The sequence below is a fragment of the Pinus tabuliformis genome, chromosome 4_2, assembly GCF_031772625.1.
Source record: "Pinus tabuliformis cultivar Carrire ecotype Pingquan chromosome 4_2, CPIR1, whole genome shotgun sequence".
NCBI lineage: Eukaryota > Viridiplantae > Streptophyta > Pinopsida > Pinales > Pinaceae > Pinus > Pinus tabuliformis.
The window spans coordinates 398,516,759-398,540,034 of NC_142304.1; positions in this window are offsets into that span (position 1 = coordinate 398,516,759).

The window sequence follows — 23,276 nt, forward strand, 5'->3', positions numbered from 1 at the left end:
CATATATGGAGCACCAATATTTCTGAATGGAGGAAAAGGACTAGGATTTCCATCAAAAGGAATTCCTTGATTGGTTGACTCTAGATTTGTCGCCATATGTTTCAACCTAAGATCAACTAAGGAGCGAGCGTAGAGGATGTTATCCGTGGTCAATTAATTTTTTATGACACTGGAACACAACTTTGCTTTTTCAAAATTAAAGAGTCGAGAAAAAGCAAATGATGACTCTAGTCGCCTTCGATGTTTAATGAGCCTGAAGGGACAAGTGCTCAGATGATCCTTTTACTTTTAAAGAGTCGAAAAGGAATGAAAGTGACTGCTCTGGAGATTCTAGACAAGAGGGTTTACCAAAAAAATCACAAAACTGTAATACACACCTTGGTGATAAATGAAAGAGAAATTACCAAGGATTTACCGTACGGCAGTCAGTCTTCCTGAATGCTGCGTTTGGTGCATTGTGATTGGTAAGGCGGCAGACTCGGCTTCCTAGGGATAAAGGATATCAACCTATTGGGGTCTCCCACTATATACTCAATGGTACAGGGAGCACAAGTCTGTACTAGTACTTATCGAATCAGCGAGGAGGAATCACCCAACCTCAGTGAAAACGATAACCACTAGGTTTAAAGATGCCGTAACATGTCTCTAACCTAGACCTCTAGATGTTTTCATTAAGTTCCAATGCATTATTAGGTTAATTGAAGTTAATTTTAGGTTGATCTTGCTTAAAATTTGCCTTTAAAGGTTCACCACGAGATGTTTTCCAAAATTCCTAAAAATGCAACTAGAATGAGAAGCACTCTTTCCACTTAATTTCAACAATGAAAATCCTAGCTATGAGGGATAAAGCATACAAGTACTTTTTGAACAAGCAACAAAGAGCACAAACTAGATGCAATTCCCTAAACCATTCCTTTCAAGCATTCACAAACTCAAACTCTAAAATGCAATTGCATGTATTTCTTTTTCTTTTCAGTTCTTCTTAATGTGAATTATGCACTAAGAAAAACTAATGCAGAAACGATTCAAAAACTCTTCTCACAAAAATGTCGATTTGTGACAATTTCTTTTAAAGGGAAAGGAAGACTGTACGACACTTTCAATTTTAAAGAAATGAATATTTTTGACACTTTAAATGAAAATACAAATCAAATGCACATATAAATCAATCGATTATTTATGAAGGAAGACTTTACGACACTTCAATTTTTTCGAAGAAAATGACAATTTTACGACACTTTTCTATCGACAAAAACAATCGATCAACTATATTCTAACTTTGACTATAGACTGATAATGACAAAGAAAACATTAAAGAAACATTAATCAATCCAATCAAAGTAAGGCTGGTTGGCTAAGGAGATGAAAAGACTGTTTTTAGAGATAAGACATCATTGATATTTAGCAAGCAAGCAATCAGAAGAATTTTGGAAAAAATTCAATCCAAAGGTGGGAATTTAACCTAAGGTTGATCAGTGCAGGTCAAAGAGGGGCTAATTGTGCTGCATAGCACTGTCTCTCACTAAAAACTGCGCTGATTTCAATGAATTGAAAACTGATCAGTGCAGGTCAAAGAGGGCCAATCTGCATTGATCAGCGCAGGCCAAAGAGGGCAAAACTGCACTGATTAAAATATTCCTTTGTTAATCAGCGCAGGTCAAAGAAGGCCTAAGTGCAATGCATAGCACTGTCTCTAAGGCTAGCCTGCATTGATTCCTATGCGGCCACTCAAGAGTCATCTAACCTCAAATTTTGACCAAAATTCAATGCAAAAGGCTGAATTACAACAAGTAAAGTATGTCAAAGGTGTCTAAGGAGGTGATAAGCTACTAAAAGGGATAGGATCTCTCCCTAGTGGAGTTGCCATTTTGTTATGGGCAAATTTAGTGTTTCTTCAAACGACTAACCCCTAGACCTAGTAGCAAGTCTAGAACAACAACCAAAGTAATTCCAATGCTTTTCCTATAGCTAACAGATAAAAGAAAGAGGAGCAAAAGAACCAACTTGTATCTCTCGCTCGATCCCTCTTCCCTTTGACCGCTTTCACCACTCTCTTCCGTACTTAACTCTCTTGGAAGGTACCTGCACACAAGCCGAGACAGAAAACCATCAAAGCATACATATAGATCTGTTAACTAAACATATTATAGAATCAAAAGTACAATATACATCATATAACACATGAATGGGAAAAAGCATAGAACTCTTTATTAATAGAAGGAAAGATTACAACCCATGTAGATGCATGTCTGATTCAGTGTCATCCTTCCAGCTTCAAACCCTTCTCTCCTCATGAAACAACAATTTGACATGATAACATTACTCTCTCTACTAATCTCATTCAAACAACATTTCCTTAGCTCAAGAAGTTTCAACCTAGACCAGCCTTTGAATGCTTGGTCAATTTATAACTGAATGGAGGAGGTTAAGCCATTAATGGCCCTCATGAATGCTTTGCCAAAATTGGTAGGTGGTTCCATGGAGAAAGGGATAATGGATTAAGGTTCATTCATCCTCTTCCTCATCCAAATGCGAGCTCAATCAACCTGGAAACTTCCAGAAGGATCCATTGGATGAGGAATCCAATGGATTCATTTAAAAAATTCGATGAATCTCGCTCAGCGCAGGTGAAACAAAGTCTAGGTGTGATGCATAGCATCTAGACAGTGTAGTTCCTGCAATGCATTGTAGCCTGATAGAAGGCTCCCCGCGCTGATCTCCTTAGGGACACTTTTTGAATGAATGGTGTCATGGAAACTCTTGGGAGGCAAGCATGATGTGGGTTAAATTCATTAGGGAATGAAAAAAAATGAATTAAGGGTTGATGGACCCTAATAATATGGATCTGGAAGTTGGGGTTGATGTGCCCAAATTTTCCTGTAACAACTGGGTTGGCTGGGCCCTAGCCAACTAGCGCCTTTCCATTTTAAATAAAAACGCTTCTCAGTACTTTAATCAATTCATCAACTCAAATACATAAATGTGATCTATAAAACATGAGGCAGAGCTCCCTTTTATTAATTCACTGAGGCAAGTACATGCGTTAATACATTGTCCAGCCCAGATTTGGGCGATCACAAAATACAAGAACCTGTTACTACCTATCTGGTTGTATCTATATTCTATCCAAAAACTCCCTTAGTCCTATTTACATTCTACATTATATAGATCTTTGGCCAAAGGCCAAAATAGATCTTTCAACCGATTACATAACCAACCACAGAATTTAGCTTCTCGGCCTTTAAACTTAGACAGTTAACAAAACTGGCCGTAGCCAATCTCCAGCTTTCGTTCTTCACAGTTTTGATCTCGGCTGCCTTTGGATCGATCTTGCTGTTGTGGTTGAAGTTGCTCAAAACGGGGCAATTCGATCTCGGCTGCCTTTGGATCGATCTTTCTGTTGTGGTTGAAGCTGCTCAAAATGAGGTGGTGATCAAGGAGGTTCGGATCTGCTGCAAGGATTTGCTATGCTGGCAATGGTGCAAGATCCGATCCTGCACTAGGATCAACGGTCACGATAAGTACTATAACTACCAAATAAACATTGGAGATATTGATAAGTTACAAAGAGTGATTAAAAGTAAGAAATCATGTAATAAATGATTAATTAATGCTAAGTTAAGTTAAAAATATGAAAAATAAAGTTTATACGAAATATGTCACTGTGCTTGTACTAGTGCAAGATGAGGGTGTATAAGAGAGGTAAAACAACAGTAAATGGTTATGATTTAGGAAGGGAAAAAAGGCATAAAGAGAGAAAATTAGGGGGCTAACAAAGTTCAACTAATTTTTGATCTTTTTCAGTTGCTTCTCTCAGCGACTAAGTTGCAGTATGGATGCAATGTTAGCAGTGGCAGTGCTAGCAGCATAACAGATGCAATGTTTGAGAGGGAGATGTAGTAAAAATGAAGTAGTGGAAGTGGTAGTGTCATGGGAAACAATACAGTAGCAGTAGAAGCACAGTGTTGGTGGCAGCAATAGTGCAGAAAGGAGGTGCTTTAGAAACAGAGCAACATGCAAGTGGACATTTTTGCTAGAGCACTTTCCTCACTAAGAGGGAGTGTTAGTTTTTGGTAGCATTGGAAGTGCTGTAGCCTTGAAAATTGGTGGAGGGGCTAAGGCACATGGTTTGGTGAAATTTCACCCGGATTTTATTTTATTAAGATAAATAATATTTTTAACGGGGTTCCTAAGTCTAAACTTAGGGAAATTAAAATATTAATGTGTATTAATCAAAATATGGGTGAGAATGATATATAAGGTGGATGAAGTAATGTTTTAATCTTAGCCATTGATTAGAGACTTAATCTCAGCCATTGAAGACTCAACAGGAAAAGTATAAAATGGAGGTTTGGGGTTCAATTGGAAATACACACAGAGAGGGAGAATTGATCTAGAGTTTGACTTTTGGGGCTAGGAAGCCGAGAAATTCGAACTAAGTGATCATTCAACAGAAGAGGGGCAAAGAGAATTCAAGAGGACTTTCTAGAGAATACTAACAGAGAGGTGAAGAGATCTTGCAGAGAGGCAACACAGTAGTTGGGAGAGCTGACGCTAGGTGAGTCTGGGCCCACGTTGTCTTGATGTAGAGCTAGAAAGGCCTACGCAAAGTAGAAAATCTGCCTATCACGCATAATATAGAATTGTCGGGAACAAACAAAATTGCCGGGAACTGTCCTAGAAGAGCTAACACAGAGGGAAGGGAGGCTGACGCAGAGCCTACGTAGGGCCAACACAAAAATAGCCGGGTTAGCCAATATTATGCCGGATCAGATGGAATTTTGGTAAGTGAAGTGAGGTAAAACTCACTCGGGTTTTCCACCAATATTTTCTCTGTAAAGGATTGCTAGCTAAGCATCCTAGATTTTTATTTAGATATTTCTCCTACATAATAATAAACCCTTAGAGTCGCCACACCAAATTTCCCGCATTGGGTTTTTCTGGGGACTATTGTATCCAAAAATAAGTGTGTCCTATGTATCTTGTTCTTTGCTCTGTTTTCTGTTTCATGAGATCAAATATTTAATTAGTGTAGGATGCATAAGTAATTTTCCTAAGTATTGTAAGAATAACTTGATGAATGTAATTTAAAAATCAAGTAGGTGAAGTAGATTCAGATTTGCTGCAGTAAGGGTTCCTTCAAGTCTAGGAATTTTCACAATGGGAGCAGCAATGTTCTCTAAGATTGACTCGAGATCAAGATAGCACTAGGTACGCATCAAAGAGGAGGACATTTACAAGACAACTTTCCAGACTAGGTATGGGAATTATGAGTTTGTTTTAGTTCCATTTGGTTTGACTAATGCTCCAACTACATTTATGTTCTTTGTGAATAGTGTGTTGTGTCCTTATTTGGATAAGTTTGTTATTGTATTCATTGATGACATATTGGTATATTCTAAAAATGAGGAAGGGCATGCCGAGTATTAACAAAAGTGTTGAGGTTGAGAGAGCATCAATTGTATGCTAAGCTCAACAAGTGCAGTTTCTTTCAGACTGAGATACATTACTTCGGGCATGTTGTCTCCAAGGAGGGAGTTGCAGTAGTTCCAGAAAAGATAAGGGCCATCATGGAGTGGGTAGCTCCCAGGAATGTAGATTCGGTGAGATCTTTCATGGGGTTGGAAGGATATTATAGGAGGTTCATTAGGAACTTCTCACAAATTTCTTATCCTATTTTGTCATTGCAGAGGAAAGGTAAGAAGTTTGAATGGACAGAGGAGTGTGAGGCCAATTTTGAGTAGCTTAAGCAGTTGTTGACACATGCACCAGTGCTAAAGATTGCAGATATGGACAAAGAGTTTGTGGTATGCACAAATTCTTATAAGAAAGGACTTGGTGGAGTCCTTATGCAGGATGGAATGGCGGTATGATGAGTCGCGAAAACTTAATGAGCACGAGCAGAACTACCCCACACATGATCTTGAGTTGAAAACGATTATACATGTGTTGAATATGTGGAGACACTATCTTCTGGGAAGGAGGTTTACATTGATGAGTGATCACAGTGGTTTGTGGTATCAATTTCACCAACTGACTTTGAATAGTAGGTAGGCTCGGTGGTTGGCTACGATTAGTGAGTTCGATTTTGATATCATGTACATCAAAGGAAAAGAGAACAGAGTGGCAGATGCTCTTAGCAGATGGATATAGGTAAATCACTTAGCATCTATGAGCTCCTATGGGACATACTTACAAGATAGGATATTGCAGGTAGGTCAGCAGGATGTCAGATATATGGAGATTATGCACAGGTTGCAGCAGAGTACTGGTACATGTACATGTGGTAGTACAGGTACATGTACAGGTGATAGTACATGTATAAGTACATGTACATGTATAGGTACATGTGCAAGTACACATGATGTGGACTATTGCCTTATAACAAATGGATTGGTTAGATTCAGAGACATGATATATGTGCTAGACAATATTGAGCTCAAGAAGGTGATCTTGAGGGAGTTTACTGCGAAATCATATTTGGGTCAGCTAGGTTGACAGTAGTGAAGAGATTTTATTATTGGCCGAACCTGAAGAGGGATGTAGCAAAGTTTGTGGCTAGGCGTTTTGATTTTCAACGTGTCAAGGCAGAGTGTAAACATCCAGGTCGACTGCTATAGCCGATCATAATTCCAGAGTGGAAATGGGAAGTCGTTTCCATGGACTTCATCGTAGGTTTGCGAGGACAATGAGACAACATGATTCCATCATGGTTATTATGGACAACTTGACAAAGGTTTAAAATTGCATTCTAGTGAAGTCTACATTATCAACTAGCGATGTAGCACAGGTATTCATTAGAGATGTGGTCAGATTTCATGGTGTTCCAAAGAAGATTGTGTCAGATAGGGATGCAAAATTCACTTCCAAGTTTTGGAAGGATTTATTTGTAGTTTTTGGCACATAGTTGGCATTCAGTACAAATTATCATTCGCAGACAATTAGAAAGATAGACAGGGTCAACATGATATTGGAGGACATGTTGAGGATGTATGTGATGCATCAACAATGAAAGTGGGAAGAGTACCTTCCATTGGTAGAGTTCGCTTACAACAATGGGTATCAAGAATCTTTGAAGATGATTCCATTTGAGGCATTGTATGGGTGGAGTTGCAATACTCCTATCAGTTGGAGTGATCTAGTTAACAGGGTGTTGATTGGACTAGACATATTAGCAAACATGGAACATGAAATGCAAGTGATCAAGAAGAATCTAAAGGAAACACATGATAGGCAGAAGAGCCATGCAGATCGAAACATGTTGTTCAAGGATTTCCAGGTTGGGGAACATGTGTACTTTCACATCAAACCGAAGAAGAGATCCTTATGGATTGGATCATGTGCCAAGCTAGAACCACCAGTTTGTGGACCCTTCAGTATTGTTGAGAGGATTGGGCCAGTAGCATATCGATTTGTATTGTCTCTGATAGTGAAATTCCATGATGTTTTGCATGTGTCATTAGTTAAGAAGTATGTTAAATATGCTGATCATGTGATTGAATGATCTGTATTGCAGGTCGAACCAGATGGAGAATTCAGACTGAAGCCTAAGTGTATATTCTAGAAAAAGGTGCTCTTGCAAAAGAACTGAGCAATCGAGTAAGTAAAGTGCAGTGGAAGCACTTTGTGCCCGATGAAGCTACATGCGAGATGTTGGATCAAATGTGGGTTATGTATCCTGTTAGAGTCGGTATTAAGCCCTCCATCAGTGATCAAAACTCTTTGCATTTGCATATGTAGGTGTCTCATCAGTGTCAATTTTTGCATCCCGTTAGGCATGCCATAACCCTGATGGAGGAGCTGGTGTGTTGTACCCCTCTTGGCATTGCTGGTTCAGGTCATTTCAGTCATTAAGCTCTTTCAAGCTTGTCTTATCTTGTCTTGAGGTCAATTTCCTAGGTCTAGGGTTTTGGTCAAATATGTTTACAGGGTCATGTGTCTGAAAAGTCAATGAGTATTCAGCAAGCCAGAGGGATGATTGTAAAAGTGTTTCTTCAAGATTTCTTATCTGGTACAGCTAATCTTCACCTTGGATTTAAAAACTCTGTTTTTAAAGCAAAGGTCATTTTCCAAGTTTTTGTAAATAAGTGATGAAATTTCAAAAGTCTTCAGCGAACAAAATGCAACCCTAGTCCCCTTGCCAAGATCCCTCAGATGATCTACCTGCAAAAAGAATCAAGTCAAAGCACTCAATGAGTCAAATTCAGGACAAAAGAAACCAAAAAGTTAGTGTTATAAAGTGTCAAAGAGAAAACATTAGAAAGTGGGTTTGTGAATGAAATTTTTTCAAATGAAATTTATAAAAACCCCAAATTCCCTCCTATCACTCTCATTGTGCATCCTAGACGCTTGCAAGAGAGGTTTGAGAGAGTGATTGAGAGAAAGGAGCGAATACAGAGCGAGTTCGGGCATTGGACTGGTGCGCGACCCGTCAGGTGCGCGCGACCCGTCAGAGGGTCTTCCACAGTGTAAAAATACAACGAGCGCGACCCGTCAGAGGTGCGCGACCCGTTGGGCGTGGTGCGCGACCCGTCGAGCTGTCTCCCTGCAAATCGATTTTAAACTTGCTCAAACGCTCTCCAAGCCATAAATTCGTTTGAGGTAGGTGTTCTAAACTTGAAATGGTTGCTGGTTATGATTGGTGGATATCATGAAACATGTTTTAATGATCGAAATTGTGCAAGTGAAACCTCTTCATATGACTGCAATATTAATGGGTAAAATGTGCTAGGGTTTGTGTTGTTTCAAGGTGTTTTCCCTTTGTAATTGTTTCCCTCCTTCCCCTTTCCACTCACACTTGTATGTATGCCTATTTTTCTCCCATGCAAATCCTCCCTTCTCCCTAATAACTAAAAGTGTAAACCCTACCCCTCTCCCAAAGCATTCAAAACCCTAATCTCCCTCTACCATATGCATGTGTAAACAATAGAAAATGTTGGTGAATATGTCAGCAGTTTTGTGCATATGTTTCCCTATCTTCCTCTATTAATGCTGCATGTTTTCATATCCCCATATGTTCACTTTCATACATGTTTTTCCCATATGCAGTGATTTTTGCAAATGATTTCCCAATATCCCTGATTTTAAATATGTACTCCTATATGCATAATGGTTTGCAACATTTTCCTTAAAAATTCCTTGTTATATTTATATATTCCCAATTCCTTGTAAAAAGGTCCTTCCCCTAACATTTCCCTCATGTCTTTTTCCCCTTGAAACAACATAGAATTCAACACTTTTTACAGGCAGAGACAACAGTACAGTTTGTCCACTTTGCTCCTAAACTATGTCAGAAACCGAAACTTACGAGCAAAGTGATGACCACTCATCATCTGCAGAGGTTGAGGTACAGAGGAGGCCTCGTAAGGGTGGTAAGGGTGGACATCATAAGCGAGAGGAGCCCACTTCTTTAGCAGAGTTACAGGCCTGTCCTATGGCAGTCACTTGTTTTCAGTACATGTCTTGATATGAGTTCTGTGAGAGGATTTCTCGGATTCAGCACCACAGAGAGTTGGCCCGCCTTTTTGTTTTACACCTCCATGATGGACATGTCAATCTTGCAGGGGTGAACTTTACATTAACACCCGAGGTGATCTCACATGCTACAGGGATACCTAATGTTGGTGAGGTGTGGAATAAGCGCAAGATGCTAGATACTGTTCACTTTGAGCCTTATATCCGGCCACCATTCATGAGACATTTGGCGGGTGTTTTTCCATTCATGTTTCTCCGGAGCGAGTATGCTCCCATCATGAGGCTTATTATGCACTATTTTACCTGTGAGGGCAGATTTTCACAGGTGTACTCATATCACATTCGCCTTTTGATGCACTTCACCCGAGTGAGGATGATGAACATCCCGGTTTTCTTCTTTCAGAACATTCAGAGGATGGTGCCCATGTTGCAGAGGAAGACCCCGGCACAACAGTACAAGAGCCTTCACCATTATGGTTTGATTCAGCTAGTAGTATTGCATCAGTTGACTCAGCAGGGCATCTCATGGGAGGAGTTCATCTCTCGTGAGTTTTTCACAGCGCCATCACAGCCACATCCTGAGGTTGTTCACGAGGAGAGAGGACCATCACACCGGCATCACATCCCTGTCACTAGACATGTCAGCTCCTCACCTCTGGTCACCTATCAGAAAGGCCCAAGGGCTTTGCAGCAGCCAGGCGAGTACTATCTCCACAGCAGGTGGAAGGGGTCTCGCCTTCATCTTCAGGTCAGCGAGTGTTATCTCCACATCAGGTGGAAGGGGCCTCGCTTCCTTCACCAGCACAGGCAGCACAGAGGGGAAAAGAGCCCATGATTCATGAGGGTCCATCAGGAGTTCCAGACACTGAGGTGATCGATCTTGAGGCTAGTTCTCCTAGCTGAGAGGCAAACGAGATCATTCAGCATCTCAGAGCTGAAAATGATGCTTTGCAGAGGAGATTTGAGGGTGCCCAATGGACCATCACCTACCTGGAGCAGCGCAACAAACAGTTGGAGGAGGAGAAAGCACTTGATGAGCTATGGAGGATTCGTAGTGACCGAACCTTGAACCGTAGAAGACCCGGTGACCCATTGCCTGCTGACCGAGAGTCTATGCTCATCCAGGAGAACGCACACTTGGAGAGGCTATTGGCTAAGGCCAACCAAGAGAAGATATTGCTGAGGAACATGAAAAACCATTACTGGGCAAGAATGCATGTGTGCAAGGCCAAAATGAAGATGTTTCAAAGGCGGTTGACCGAGGCTCTAAAATGGAGAAAGAGGCCAAATCCCCTCCGTATCTTGGTTGAGGCTTCACTCAAAGATCATGGCACTCAATAGCCTAGCCACAGCTCAAATCCCAAATTTTTTTGAGAATTTTGGGTAATTTTGGCATTTTCTGGTAATTTACAGGTTTTGGCTCTTTAACGGGTCTCACCCCCCGCGAGACCCTTCATCAGGGCAACTCCTTTTCACAAAAACTCAACATTTCCTGATTTTTCATGCAAAGTTACATATGCCCATGGATGGACTTGAGTTTTTATGGAATTTTGGGCCTCCAGAAGGTCAAAATACATGCAAAATTTGACTTTCTGCCACTTTTTTGAACTGCAGAAAGCTGCCTTGGGAGAATTGGTTTTTGACAGGACAAATGAACTCCAAATTCAAAAATTCCAGTTGGGTTGGAAAGTAGACTCACAGACCTTTCCAACAAGCCCACTTTTGCTCAATTTGGCCACCTAAAAGTACCCCAAACAGAGCTCCAAAGGGGCGCGACGCGTCAGGCAGGGGGGCGCGACCTGTCAGGCAGTTTTTTGCCAGATTGCACTGTACAGCCCAGAAAACGCAGATTTGACTCAGTTTGACTTTTTGGGGTGAAATATGAGTATCTTTGATGTAATTATTGTAACTCTAAGACACTTTTACTCTTGTTTAACACTTCTATATGATTCATTCATGTAAAGGGTAAATATTTAATGAATGGATTGGTTTCCTAGCTTATAGAGGCAAGTTGTTTTGACTGCCTAGATTGTAGTGCTTAGTTTAGAAGTGGTTGAAACAGCTCCTAGGATAGTGAGCTCGACCCATGGAGGCAGAGAAAGAGGTTAGATCATCTATGTTATGTACTTTCTTGCTCATTTTCATGGTTGGACTCTTGAGGGAGAAGCTATCATTGTATTATTTCACTTGTATCTCTGCAATTTTTGGCTAAGGAAGACCAGGGTTTTGCAGTCCTTTTTGGGATTCTTGTGGTTTCATGTATTGATGGAGTGCTTCTTAATGTTCTTGTAAGTGTGTTATGTGATTCATCTCCTTTCTTTTCTTCTGCATATTAAACAAATGAAGTGTTAAAGTAAGAATTCATGCTTGCCATGCTCTGCTTTTAAATTTGTTTAATTTCTATGTTTTCTACTGTTTAAGGAGAATTCAAAGTATTATTTGCTCTCCTTAGCTCCTCACCGGTCTTTTCCATCCACTCACCTCAAACAAAGGCATCAATACGGTCTCCTACATCGCCCCAAAGAACCCCCTACAGAAACTGTGTCAAATCCCCGCACCCAAAATTGCAATTCCTCAATTTGCCACCAAAAACCCAAAAAACCCCAAATCAACCTTTTTAATCAGTTTACTAGCCTAATATCAGTGTTACCTTGTTGGTCATCTCATCCCATTGAAGATCTGCCGAGATTGACCGGAGAGAGCCTTTTCCTGCCCCGTAGGGCTAGCTACGAGGCAAAATGGTTTGATGTAGCCTTGAGGTTTACCTTTCTCAGCCTGAGGTGAAATTTCAAGCTCTAACATACTGGCGACTCCACTGGGGAACAACTAATCCTTTGCTCATTGACATGTTATTTCATAAGTCTTAGACGGAGCCTGAAGTTACGCCAGGTAGCCTTCGAAAACGCTCTTGTTTTACATCAGCGCAAGTAGATAAACGCTGCTTCAGTCTATCTCCGTGAGCTTGTGAACGTAGCGCTTCATTGACACTTTATCCCAGTATAATTGTTAACTCTGAGCCGTGGATGATAGGTTGAGAGTTTTCACAGGCTGAATGCTTTTTCTTTCCTAGTCTTTTTGAGAAAACAAGCTGGCTACAGATCCCAAACCCATTTTTAAATCTCATTCATGCCCAACTATTTTTGATTATCTTGAAGATTTAGATTTTGACGAAAGCTTTGAGTTGTCTCTGTTTAAAGCTAAGTCTGAAAGTGCGCTCGATTCTCTAGTCCTTGACCCTGATTTTGCAGCTGCTATTGAGTTTGAGAGACATAATAAATTGGTTGAAAATTTCATCTTAAGACATCTTCAGACACGTGTTCAAGCTACTACCCTTGCTGATTTTGTTGAGAATATTTCTGATCACATTGGATCTACTATCACGGTTCATGAAGAATCTTATCCTCCTTATGTTTCAATTTCGCCTATAGTCACATATCCTGAATCCACAGTCGGTTCTCCTCCTTCTTCTCCTACTCCTCCGACTCCCCCAACTCCACAAACTACACCTCCTCTTGTTATAATTCCTGCTATCACAGCTCCTCCTCCTCATACTAATCCTACTCCCCCTCCTAGAGCAATGGCTGCCCGGTTTGCCCCATTGGTTTTACCTGCAAATCTTCATGATATGCCAACTGATTACCAAAGTAAAATCCCCATGTTTGATGGCACTCCACAAAGTATTACCGCTCAACAACATATCGACAAGATGATCACATTATTTGATCTATATGAGTTAGATGAAGAAGATGTTACCATGCGGTTATTCATGCAAACATTTGCAGGAGAAGTTAGAAAATGGTTCAGAGGGTTGACAGCTAACAGCATTGCCAATTTGGAAGCACTTCAGAATCAGTTTTTAGATCGATGGGAAATCAGAAAAGATCCGCTTCAAATTAATGCCGAATACAACAACCTCAAGCGTAATCCGGGTGAGTCTATTCAAGATTATATAATCAGGTTCAATACAGTTTATAATGCTATTCCCGATGATTTGAGGCCATCTAGAAAATCAGCACTTCTTAAGTTCCCGGATGGTTTTGATTCGGAGATGGCCTACTCATTGAGAGATAGAGATCCACCTACCTTGGAGGAGATGCAGAAAATTGCTGTCAGCGTTGAGGCAAATTTGAATGACAAAAGAGCAAGGATGAAGGCAGAAAAGCGAGTCACAATCAAGGAGGAAGCATCCACATCAAATCAGGTTGTTCTCCGTGAACTTGAGCAACTTAGAAGGACATTTGAAAAGGTGACTATTGAAAAGCCGGATCCTCAGATTCGTAATCCCAATTTCAGAGGTCAACAACAGCAACAATATAGGATCAAGCAGCGTGAAACAAAGGCACAAGAGGCAGCGGTTCAGCAGCAAATGAAACCACCTTTTCTGCAGAATTTTGTTAGCCAAGAATCTGAAGATGAAGGTGATAATGTTGGAGAGGAAAATCACTTCTTCACTCCTGATGATATGCCCACATATATTACAGAAGAAGATGAGTTGGTGAGTAATTCCGTCTTTCCCCAAGATGAGCATTATATTTTGTCAAACGATGCGATACTTGAAGAAGAATCCGAAGAGTATCAAAGAGGGTACTTGAATGCTTTATCAGCACAACAAGGACAACAAAGGCAATTGAGAAACCGAGCTATTCCTATAATTCCCGTGCAGAAAAAGAAAGACATTCCAGCAAAGAATGATTCGGTTTCTTCAAAAGGTAAAGACATAGTCGGTCCTTCAACAACTCAATCATCACCAGCAATTAGGATAGATCAGCCATCAAATGCACCAAAGGATAAAGCTAAAAAAAGAGATAATCCGGCTAAAGAAAGTGAGAAGGTTTCAGTTTTCAGTTTGGAGAATGAGATTGCAAAGTTAAAAATATCTATTCCCTTGACGGAAGTCATGAAGAACAGCACTTACCGAGGTCAAATTTCCAAGCTGCTGAATTTTGATCCAATGCTAGACATGGTGAATGTACAAGATGATCAGTCGGAGTTGATTTTTGGGCCAACTTTAAATGGTGAGTCTCCCGAAAGTGATGTTCCTCCATTTTATATCAGTTTGCGTTTGCATGAGTTTGTGTTGCACAATGCCATGTTTGACTCGGGAGCCTCGCACAATTTGATGCCGAAAACAATCATGGAGAAGCTGGGACTTGACATCACAAGGAAGTATCATGATTTGTATTCGTTTGATTCCAGCCGGGTAAGATGTATTGGCTTGATCAAAGACTTGGTGGTGAGTCTAGATCAAATTCCAGCGAAGAATGTTTTGATGGATGTGGTGGTGGCGGACATTCCTTCGCGGTTTGGCATGTTGTTGTCGAGATCATGGGGAGCCAAGCTGAAAGGTACACTTCAGCTTGATTTTTCATATGCCACAATTCCAGTTTTCGGTCAAATGAGGAAGTTATATCGGGAACAAAAGATGAAATACATGATCACTAGTAAAGAAAAGCCCGTCAATCATCCTGTAAATTATGTACAAACAGATTTAGAATCTTTTGTTTTGTTTGCGGAGAATTTCAATGAGGTAGATAGTCAGTTAGTTCAAGTAGAAGATATACCAGACATTTCAGAAAATTTCAGAGAAGTTTTGAGAAAGGAAAGTGAAGAAAGGTCTGCTGTCATAAGGCCAATTGCTGAAACAAATGGGCAGCAAACAGAGCATGCATCAACATCAGATTTTCAGCACTTAGAAGATGATGAGAATGGTCTTTGGACCATGGATTTTGATGGCGCAGTGGGCAGCGATGGTGCTGGTATAGGTGTGTGGATTCGAAGCCCATTTTCAGCCCAAAATCAAGTTCCAAGCAAGGTACGAGTATGTTCTTATAAATTGGCATTTGATTGTTCAAATAATGAGGCAGAATATGAAGCTCTTATTGCTGGTCTGAAAATCCTTCGGAAGTTGTAGGCAAAGAAAATAGCGGTATATGGCGACTCCAAGTTGGTTATCAAGCAAGTGAAAGGTGAATTTTAGGCCAAACATCCTCGTATGCGAGCATATCGGAATGCTGTCCTAGATATCTTAAAGAGGTTTTCTAAACATACTTTGACATGTGTGCCCCGGATTCAAAATGGTGTTGCGGATGCATTGGCTAAGGCAGTGAGTAATCTGAAAATACCTATGAATTCCAGCAATAAGTTTGAGATATATGTGAAGCATCGTCCTACAGTTCCAGATAATCAAAGGTGTTGGCAAGTTTTCCAAGATGACGAAGAAATCAAAGATTTTCTGCAAGTTGAGGGTAAATTCGAAAACATTTCAATAGACACGGAAGCTGAAGGAGTAAATCAGATGGATGTGTTGCAGCTCAAGGACAATTACATTCCTAAAGGATTGATTCTTTTGGAAGAATTGTTCGATCAAGATGATGTGGCCCGCAAGCCAACTTTGAGGCCAACGGATGAAGGAGTTGAAGATGTGAATCTTGGGACAGCTGAAAATCCAAAGATGGTGAAGCTCTGAAAAGCATTGCCGCCTAAGGTAAAGAAAGAGTATATCAGGTTATTGTCTATGTATTCTAATGTTTTTGCATGAGACTATTCAGATTTGAAAACTTATGACACAAGTATCATTCAGCATACCATTCCCATAAAGCCAAATCAAAAGCCTTTCCGACAAAAGTTGAGAAGAATTAATCCTAAATTGCTGCCATTGATTGAGAAGGAAGTCAAAAGGTTGTATAAGTCTGGAATCATAGTGCCAATCCGGTTTTCTGATTGGATTTCCTACTTAGTGCCCGTGAGAAAGAAGACCGGTGAAATTCGCTTATGCATAGACTTTAGAAATCTGAACAAGGTGTCATTAAAGGATAATTATCCGCTGCCCAAAATGGACCACATATTGCAGCGGGTAGTGGGGGCATCAAGGATGTCATTGCTTGATGGTTACTCCGGGTATAATCAGATTTTGGTGCACGAAGATGACCGTGACAAGACAACATTTACTACTCCATGGGGTACATTTCATTATGTCAAGATGCCATTTGGATTGAAGAATGCGGGTGCCACATTTCAGCGGGCAATGGACATGGCTTTTGCAAATGAGAAAGATGTCTTTTTAGTTGTTTATCTTGATGATCTGACCGTGTTTTCTAAATCAGATGAAGAGCATTTGTTTCATTTGACTAAGGTGTTTCAAAAGTGCAGAAAATATGGCATCTCATTGAATCCGAAGAAGAGTCTTTTTGCTATGAGCGAAGGCAAGCTGCTGGGCCATATTATTTCTAAAGATGGAATTCGTATAGATCCCGCACGAGTGGAAGCAATTCAGCAATTGGAGCAGCCCCGTAGCAAGAAAGAAATTCAGTCCTTCAATGGTAAATTGAATTTTCTGCGTCGTTTCATCCCCAATCTTGCCGAACATCTTAGAGAGATAACCAATATGCTCAAGAAGGACATCGAGCTCAAATGGACTGAAGAAGTGGTGAAGTCTTTTAATTTGATAAAGGTAATTTTATCTTCATCCCCAACTTTGATCAGCCCAGATTATACGCAGGATTTTATTTTGTTTTCATTTGCTTCCGAGCATACGTTGGCAGCCGTGTTGATGCAAAAAAGGGATGGAGTTGAGAGGCCCATAGCTTTTTTCAGCCGCATCATAAGAGACGGAACGCTGAATTATAATATCATTGAGAAGCAAGCACTGGCGCTGATCAAGGCTTTGAAAGATTTCCGGGTATACATATTGAATTCTCATATTTTGGCGTATGTCCCTAATGCAGCTGTGAAGGATGTTTTAGTACAAACGGAACCGGAAAGAAGAAGGGGTAAGTGGATCGCTGCACTATTAGAATATGATGTAGAAATTAAGCTTACCAAGTTGATTAAAGGTCAAGGTCTTGCTAAGTTGATGGCTGAAACAAACCTTCACGTCCTTGATATCAATTTGATTGCTGCCTTGTCTGATGAAGATGAAGAAAATTCAGTTCTACAGGTATCCGATATCTTTGTGTCTTCTCCTTGGTATGCTGATATAGTTTATGTGCTTCAAAATTTGTCTTCACCCCCTGGAATGCCTAGAAACAAAGCTAGAACATTGAAACTAAAGGCTGCCAAATTTTGCATTATCAAATCTGCACTTTATTGGAAAGATCCCGGTGGCATCTTGCTGAACTGTTTGGTCGAAGAGGAAGCTAAGACAACAGTAGATGATTTCCATAAAGGTGACTGTGGGGGTCACTTGTTTTGGAAGACCACGGCTAATAAGATTTTGAGAGCTGGTTTCTATTGGCCTTCTTTATTTTCTGATGTGTATAAAGCGGTAAAGAGTTGTCATGAATGTCAGATTTTTCAAGGAATGTAGAAGTTACAGCCATTGCCTCTCAAGCCGGTTGAAATCAGTGCACCATTTCAGCAATGGGGCTTGGATTTTATTGGTGAAATCCACCCAGCATCTTCCGGGAAGCATCGTTGGATCTTGACCGCCACAGATTACTTCACGAAATGGGTTGAAGCCATTCCCACCCGGCAAGCCACGGACTCGGTAATTATTTCTTTTCTTGAAAGTAATATCTTGTCACGTTTCGGCTGTCCACATAAGTTGATCACAGATAATGCAGCAGCATTCAAATCGAAGAAGTTGGTTGATTTTTGCTATAAATATAACATCAGCTTGGGGCATTCGACCGCCTACCATCCGCAAGGTAATGGGCTGGCTGAATCTTCGAACAAATCTCTAGTGAACATCATAAAGAAATTGCTGGAAATAAATAAGAAGAGCTGACACAAGAAGCTAATAAATGCATTATGGGCTGATCGGGTAAGTCAAAAGAAGTCAATTGGTATGTCACCTTTTGAACTGGTTTATGGAGTAGATGCAGTATTTCCGACTTCACTTAGTATTCCAGTAGCTAAATTGTTTCAAGAAGCTGGTGGTGAGGAGGATCCTATGCAATGACGGATCAGTCAAATGATTCATTTACAGCAGATACGAGAAGAGGTTCACCAGAATTCCCTTAAGTTGCAGGAGCGCATAAAGAAAATCTATGACAAAAAGGCCAAAGCAGATGATTTTCAAATTGATGATGTTGTGTTGAGATGGGATGCCCACAATGAAGACAAAGGGAAGCATGGAAAATTTGACAACTTGTGGAAAGGTCCCTACAAAATTGCAGCATACCGTGGTCCAAATGCTTTTCTTCTCACAGAAATGAACGATGATGAATGTCTTGGTGGGTCGGTGAATGGCCGGCTGCTCAAAAGGTATCATGCTTGAGCATTTTCTGCTCTAATCATTCTCATTGTAATTACCATTTTATTTTCATTCTGCAGCAAGTGTGAAATTGATCTCCCATTTTCAGTTTGGGGCCTGCGGTGAAGGCTATAATTCTGAAAATGGTGATTAGTTGGTGTGAGTTTTTAGAGTTATTTCAGTCAGTTTATTTTCTGCATAAAGTGAGTTAGTTAGTGTCAAATTTAGTCTAGGATTTCAATCACTTGTCCAAGTCAAATAAAGTTGTTTCAAATTTGGTCACATGTGTATAAGTTGACTCCATTGCCCAATGAATAAAGCACTGGTCTGCTCTCCCGGAGGTCTAAGGTTCTTGGTACCTCCAAGGAGCTACCATCCCCATTGGAGCCAATGTTAGAGTCGGTCTTAAGCCCTCCATCAGTGATCAAAACTCTTTGCATTTGCATATGTAGGTGTCTCATCAGTGTCAATTTTTGCATCCCGTTAGGCATGCCATAACCCTGATGGAGGAGCTGGTGTGTTGTACCCCTCTTGGCATTGCTGGTTCAGGTCATTTCAGTCATTAAGCTCTTTCAAGCTTGTCTTATCTTGTCTTGAGGTCAATTTCCTAGGTCTAGGGTTTTGGTCAAATATGTTTACAGGGTCATGTGTCTGAAAAGTCAATGAGTATTCAGCAAGCCAGAGGGATGATTGTAAAAGTGTTTCTTCAAGATCTCTTATCTGGTACAGCTAATCTTCACCTTGGATTTAAAAACTCTGTTTTTAAAGCCAAGGTCATTTTCCAAGTTTTTGTAAATAAGTGATGAAATTTCAAAAGTCTTCAGCGAACAAAATGCAACCCTAGTCCCCTTGCCAAGATCCCTCAGATGATCTACCTGCAAAAAGAATCAAGTCAAAGCACTCAATGAGTCAAATTCAGGACAAAAGAAACCAAAAAGTCAGTGTTATAAAGTGTCAAAGAGAAAACATTAGAAAGTGGGTTTGTGAATGAAATTTTTTCAAATGAAACTTAAAAAAACCCCAAATTCCCTCCTATCACTCTCATTGTGCATCCTAGATGCTTGCAAGAGAGGTTTGAGAGAGTGATTGAGAGAAAGGAGCGAATACAGAGCGAGTTCGGGCATTGGACTAGTGCGCGACCCGTCAGGCCAGGTGCGCGTGACCCGTCAGAGGGTCTTCCACAGTGTAAAAATACAACGGGCGCGACCCGTTGGGCGTGGTGCGCGACCCGTCGAGCTGTCTCCCTGTAAATCGATTTTAAACTTGCTCAAACGCTCTCCAAGCCATAAATTCGTTTGAGGTAGGTGTTCTAAACTTGAAATGGTTGCTGGTTATGATTGGTGGATATCATGAAACATGTTTTAATGATCGAAATTGTGCAAGTGAAACCTCTTCATATGACTGCAATATTAATGGGTAAAATGTGCTAAGGTTTGTGTTGTTTCAAGGTGTTTTCCCTTTGTAATTGTTTCCCTCCTTCCCCTTTCCACTCACACTTGTATGTATGCCTATTTTTCTCCCATGCAAACCCTCCCTTCTCCCTAATAACTAAAAGTGTAAACCCTACCCCTCTCCCAAAGCATTCAAAACCCTAATCTCCCTCTACCATATGCATGTGTAAACAATAGAAAATGTTGGTGAATATGTCAGCAATTTTGTGCATATGTTTCCCTATCTTCCTCTATTAATGCTGCATGTTTTCATATCCCCATATGTTCACTTTCATACATGTTTTTCCCATATGCAGTGATTTTTGCAAATGATTTCCCAATATCCCTGATTTTAAATATGTACTCCTATATGCATAATGGTTTGCAACATTTTCCTTAAAAATTCCCTGTTATATTTATATATTCCCAATTCCTTGTAAAAAGGTCCTTCCCCTAACATTTCCCTCATGTCTTTTCCCCCTTGAAACAGCATAGAATTCAGCACTTTTTACAGGTAGAGACAACAATACAGTTTGTCCACTTTGCTCCTAAACTATGTCAGAAACCGAAACTTACGAGCAAAGTGATGACCACTCATCATCTGCAGAGGTTGAGGTACAGAGGAGGCCTCGTAAGGGTGGTAAGGGTGGACATCATAAGCGAGAGGAGCCCACTTCTTTAGCAGAGTTACAGGCCTGTCCTATGGCAGTCACTTGTTTTCAGTACATGTCTTGTTATGAGTTCTGTGAGAGGATTTCTCGGATTCAGCACCACAGAGAGTTGGCCCGCCTTTTTGTTTTACACCTCCATGATGGACATGTCAATCTTGCAGGGGTGAACTTTACATTAACACCCGAGGTGATCTCACATGCTACAGGGATACCTAATGTTGGTGAGGTGTGGAATAAGCGCAAGATGCTAGATACTGTTCACTTTGAGCCTTATGTCCGGCCACCATTCAAGAGACATTTGGCGGGTGTTTTTCCATTCAGGTTTCTCCGGAGCGAGTATGCTCCCATCATGAGGCTTATTATGCACTATTTTACCTGTGAGGGCAGATTTTCACAGGTGTACTCATATCACATTCGCCTTTGGATGCACTTCACCCGAGTGAGGATGATGAACATCCCAGTTTTCTTCTTTCAGAACATTCAGAGGATGGTGCCCATGTTGCAGAGGAAGACCCCGGCACAACAGTACAGGAGCCTTCACCATTATGGTTTGATTCAGCTAGTAGTATTGCATCAGTTGACTCAGCAGGGCATCTCATGGGAGGAGTTCATCTCTCGTGAGTTTTTCATAGTGCCATCACAGCCACATCCTGAGGTTGTTCACGAGGAGAGAGGACCATCACACCGGCATCACATCCCTGTCACTAGACATGTCAGCTCCTCACCTCTGGTCACCTATCAGAAAGGCCCAAGGGCCTTATTTGCAGCAGCCAAGCAAGTACTATCTCCACAGCAGGTGGAAGGGGTCTCGCCTTCATCTTCAGCTCAGCGAGTGTTATCTCCACATTAGGTGGAAGGGGCCTCGCTTCCTTCACCAGCACAGGCAGCACAGAGGGGCAAACAACCCATGATTCATGAGGGTCCATCAGGAGTTCCAGACACTGAGGTGATCGATCTTGAGGCCAGTTCTCCTAGCCGAGAGGCAAACGAGATCATTCAGCATCTCAGAGCTGAAAATGATGCTTTGCAGAGGAGATTTGAGGGTGCCCAATGGACCATCACCTACCTGGAGCAGCGCAACAAACAGTTGGAGGAGGAGAAAGCACTTGATGAGCTATGGAGGATTCGTAGTGACCGAACCTTGAACCGTAGAAGACCCGGTGACCCATTGCCTGCTGACCGAGAGTCTATGCTCATCCAGGAGAACGCACACTTGGAGAGGCTGTTGGCTAAGGCCAACCAAGAGAAGATATTGCTGAGGAACATGAAAAACCATTACTGGGCAAGAATGCATGTGTGCAAGGCCAAAATGAAGATGTTTCAAAGGCGGTTGACCGAGGCTCTAAAACGGAGAAAGAGGCCAAATCCCCTCCGTATCTTGGCTGAGGCTTCACTCAAAGATCATGGCATTCAATAGCCTAGCCACAGCTCAAATCCCAAAATTTTTTGAGAATTTTGGGTAATTTGGCATCTTCTGGTAATTTACAGGTTTTGGCTCTTTAACGGGTCTCACCCCCTGCGAGACCCTTCATCAGGGCAACTCCTTTTCACAAAAACTCAGCATTTCCTGATTTTTCATGCAAAGTTACATATGCTCATGGATGGACTTGAGTTTTTATGGAATTTTGGGCCTCCAGAAGGTCAAAATACATGCAAAATTTGACTTTCTGCCACTTTTTTGAACTGCAGAAAGCTGTCTTGGGAGAATTGGTTTTTGACAAGGCAAATGAACTCCAAATTCAAAAATTCCAGTTGGGTTGGAAAGTAGACTCACAGAACTTTCCAACAAGCCCATTTTTTCTCAATTTGGCCACCTGCAAGTACCCCAAACAGAGCTCCAAAGGGGCGCGACCTGTCAGGCAGTTTTTTGCCAGATTGCACTGTACAGCCCAGAAAACGCAGATTTGACTCAGTTTGACTTTTTGGGGTGAAAGATGAGTATATTTGATGTAATTATTGTAACTCTAAGACACTTTTACTCTTTTTTAACACTTCTATAAGATTCATTCATGTAAAGGGTAAATATTTAATGAATGGATTGGTTTCCTAGCTTATAGAGGCAAGTTGTTTTGACTGCCTAGATTGTAGTGCTTAGTTTAGAAGTGGTTGAAACAGCTCCTAGGATAGTGAGCTCGACCCATGGAGGTAGGGAAAGAGGTTAGATCATCTATATTATGTACTTTCTTTCTCATTTTCATGGTTGGACTCTTGAGGGAGAAGCTATCATTGTATTATTTCACTTGTATCTTTGCAATTTTTGGCTAAGGAAGACCAGGGTTTTGCAGTCCTTTTTGGGATTATTGTGGTTTCATGTATTGATGGAGTGCTTCTTAATGTTATTGTAAGTGTGTTATGTGATTCATCTCCTTTCTTTTCTTCTGCATATTAAACAAATGAAGTGTTAAAGTAAGAATTCATGCTTGCCATGCTCTGCTTTTAAATTTGTTTAATTTCTATGTTTTCTACTGTTTAAGGAGAATTCAAAGTATTATTTGCTCTCCTTAGCTC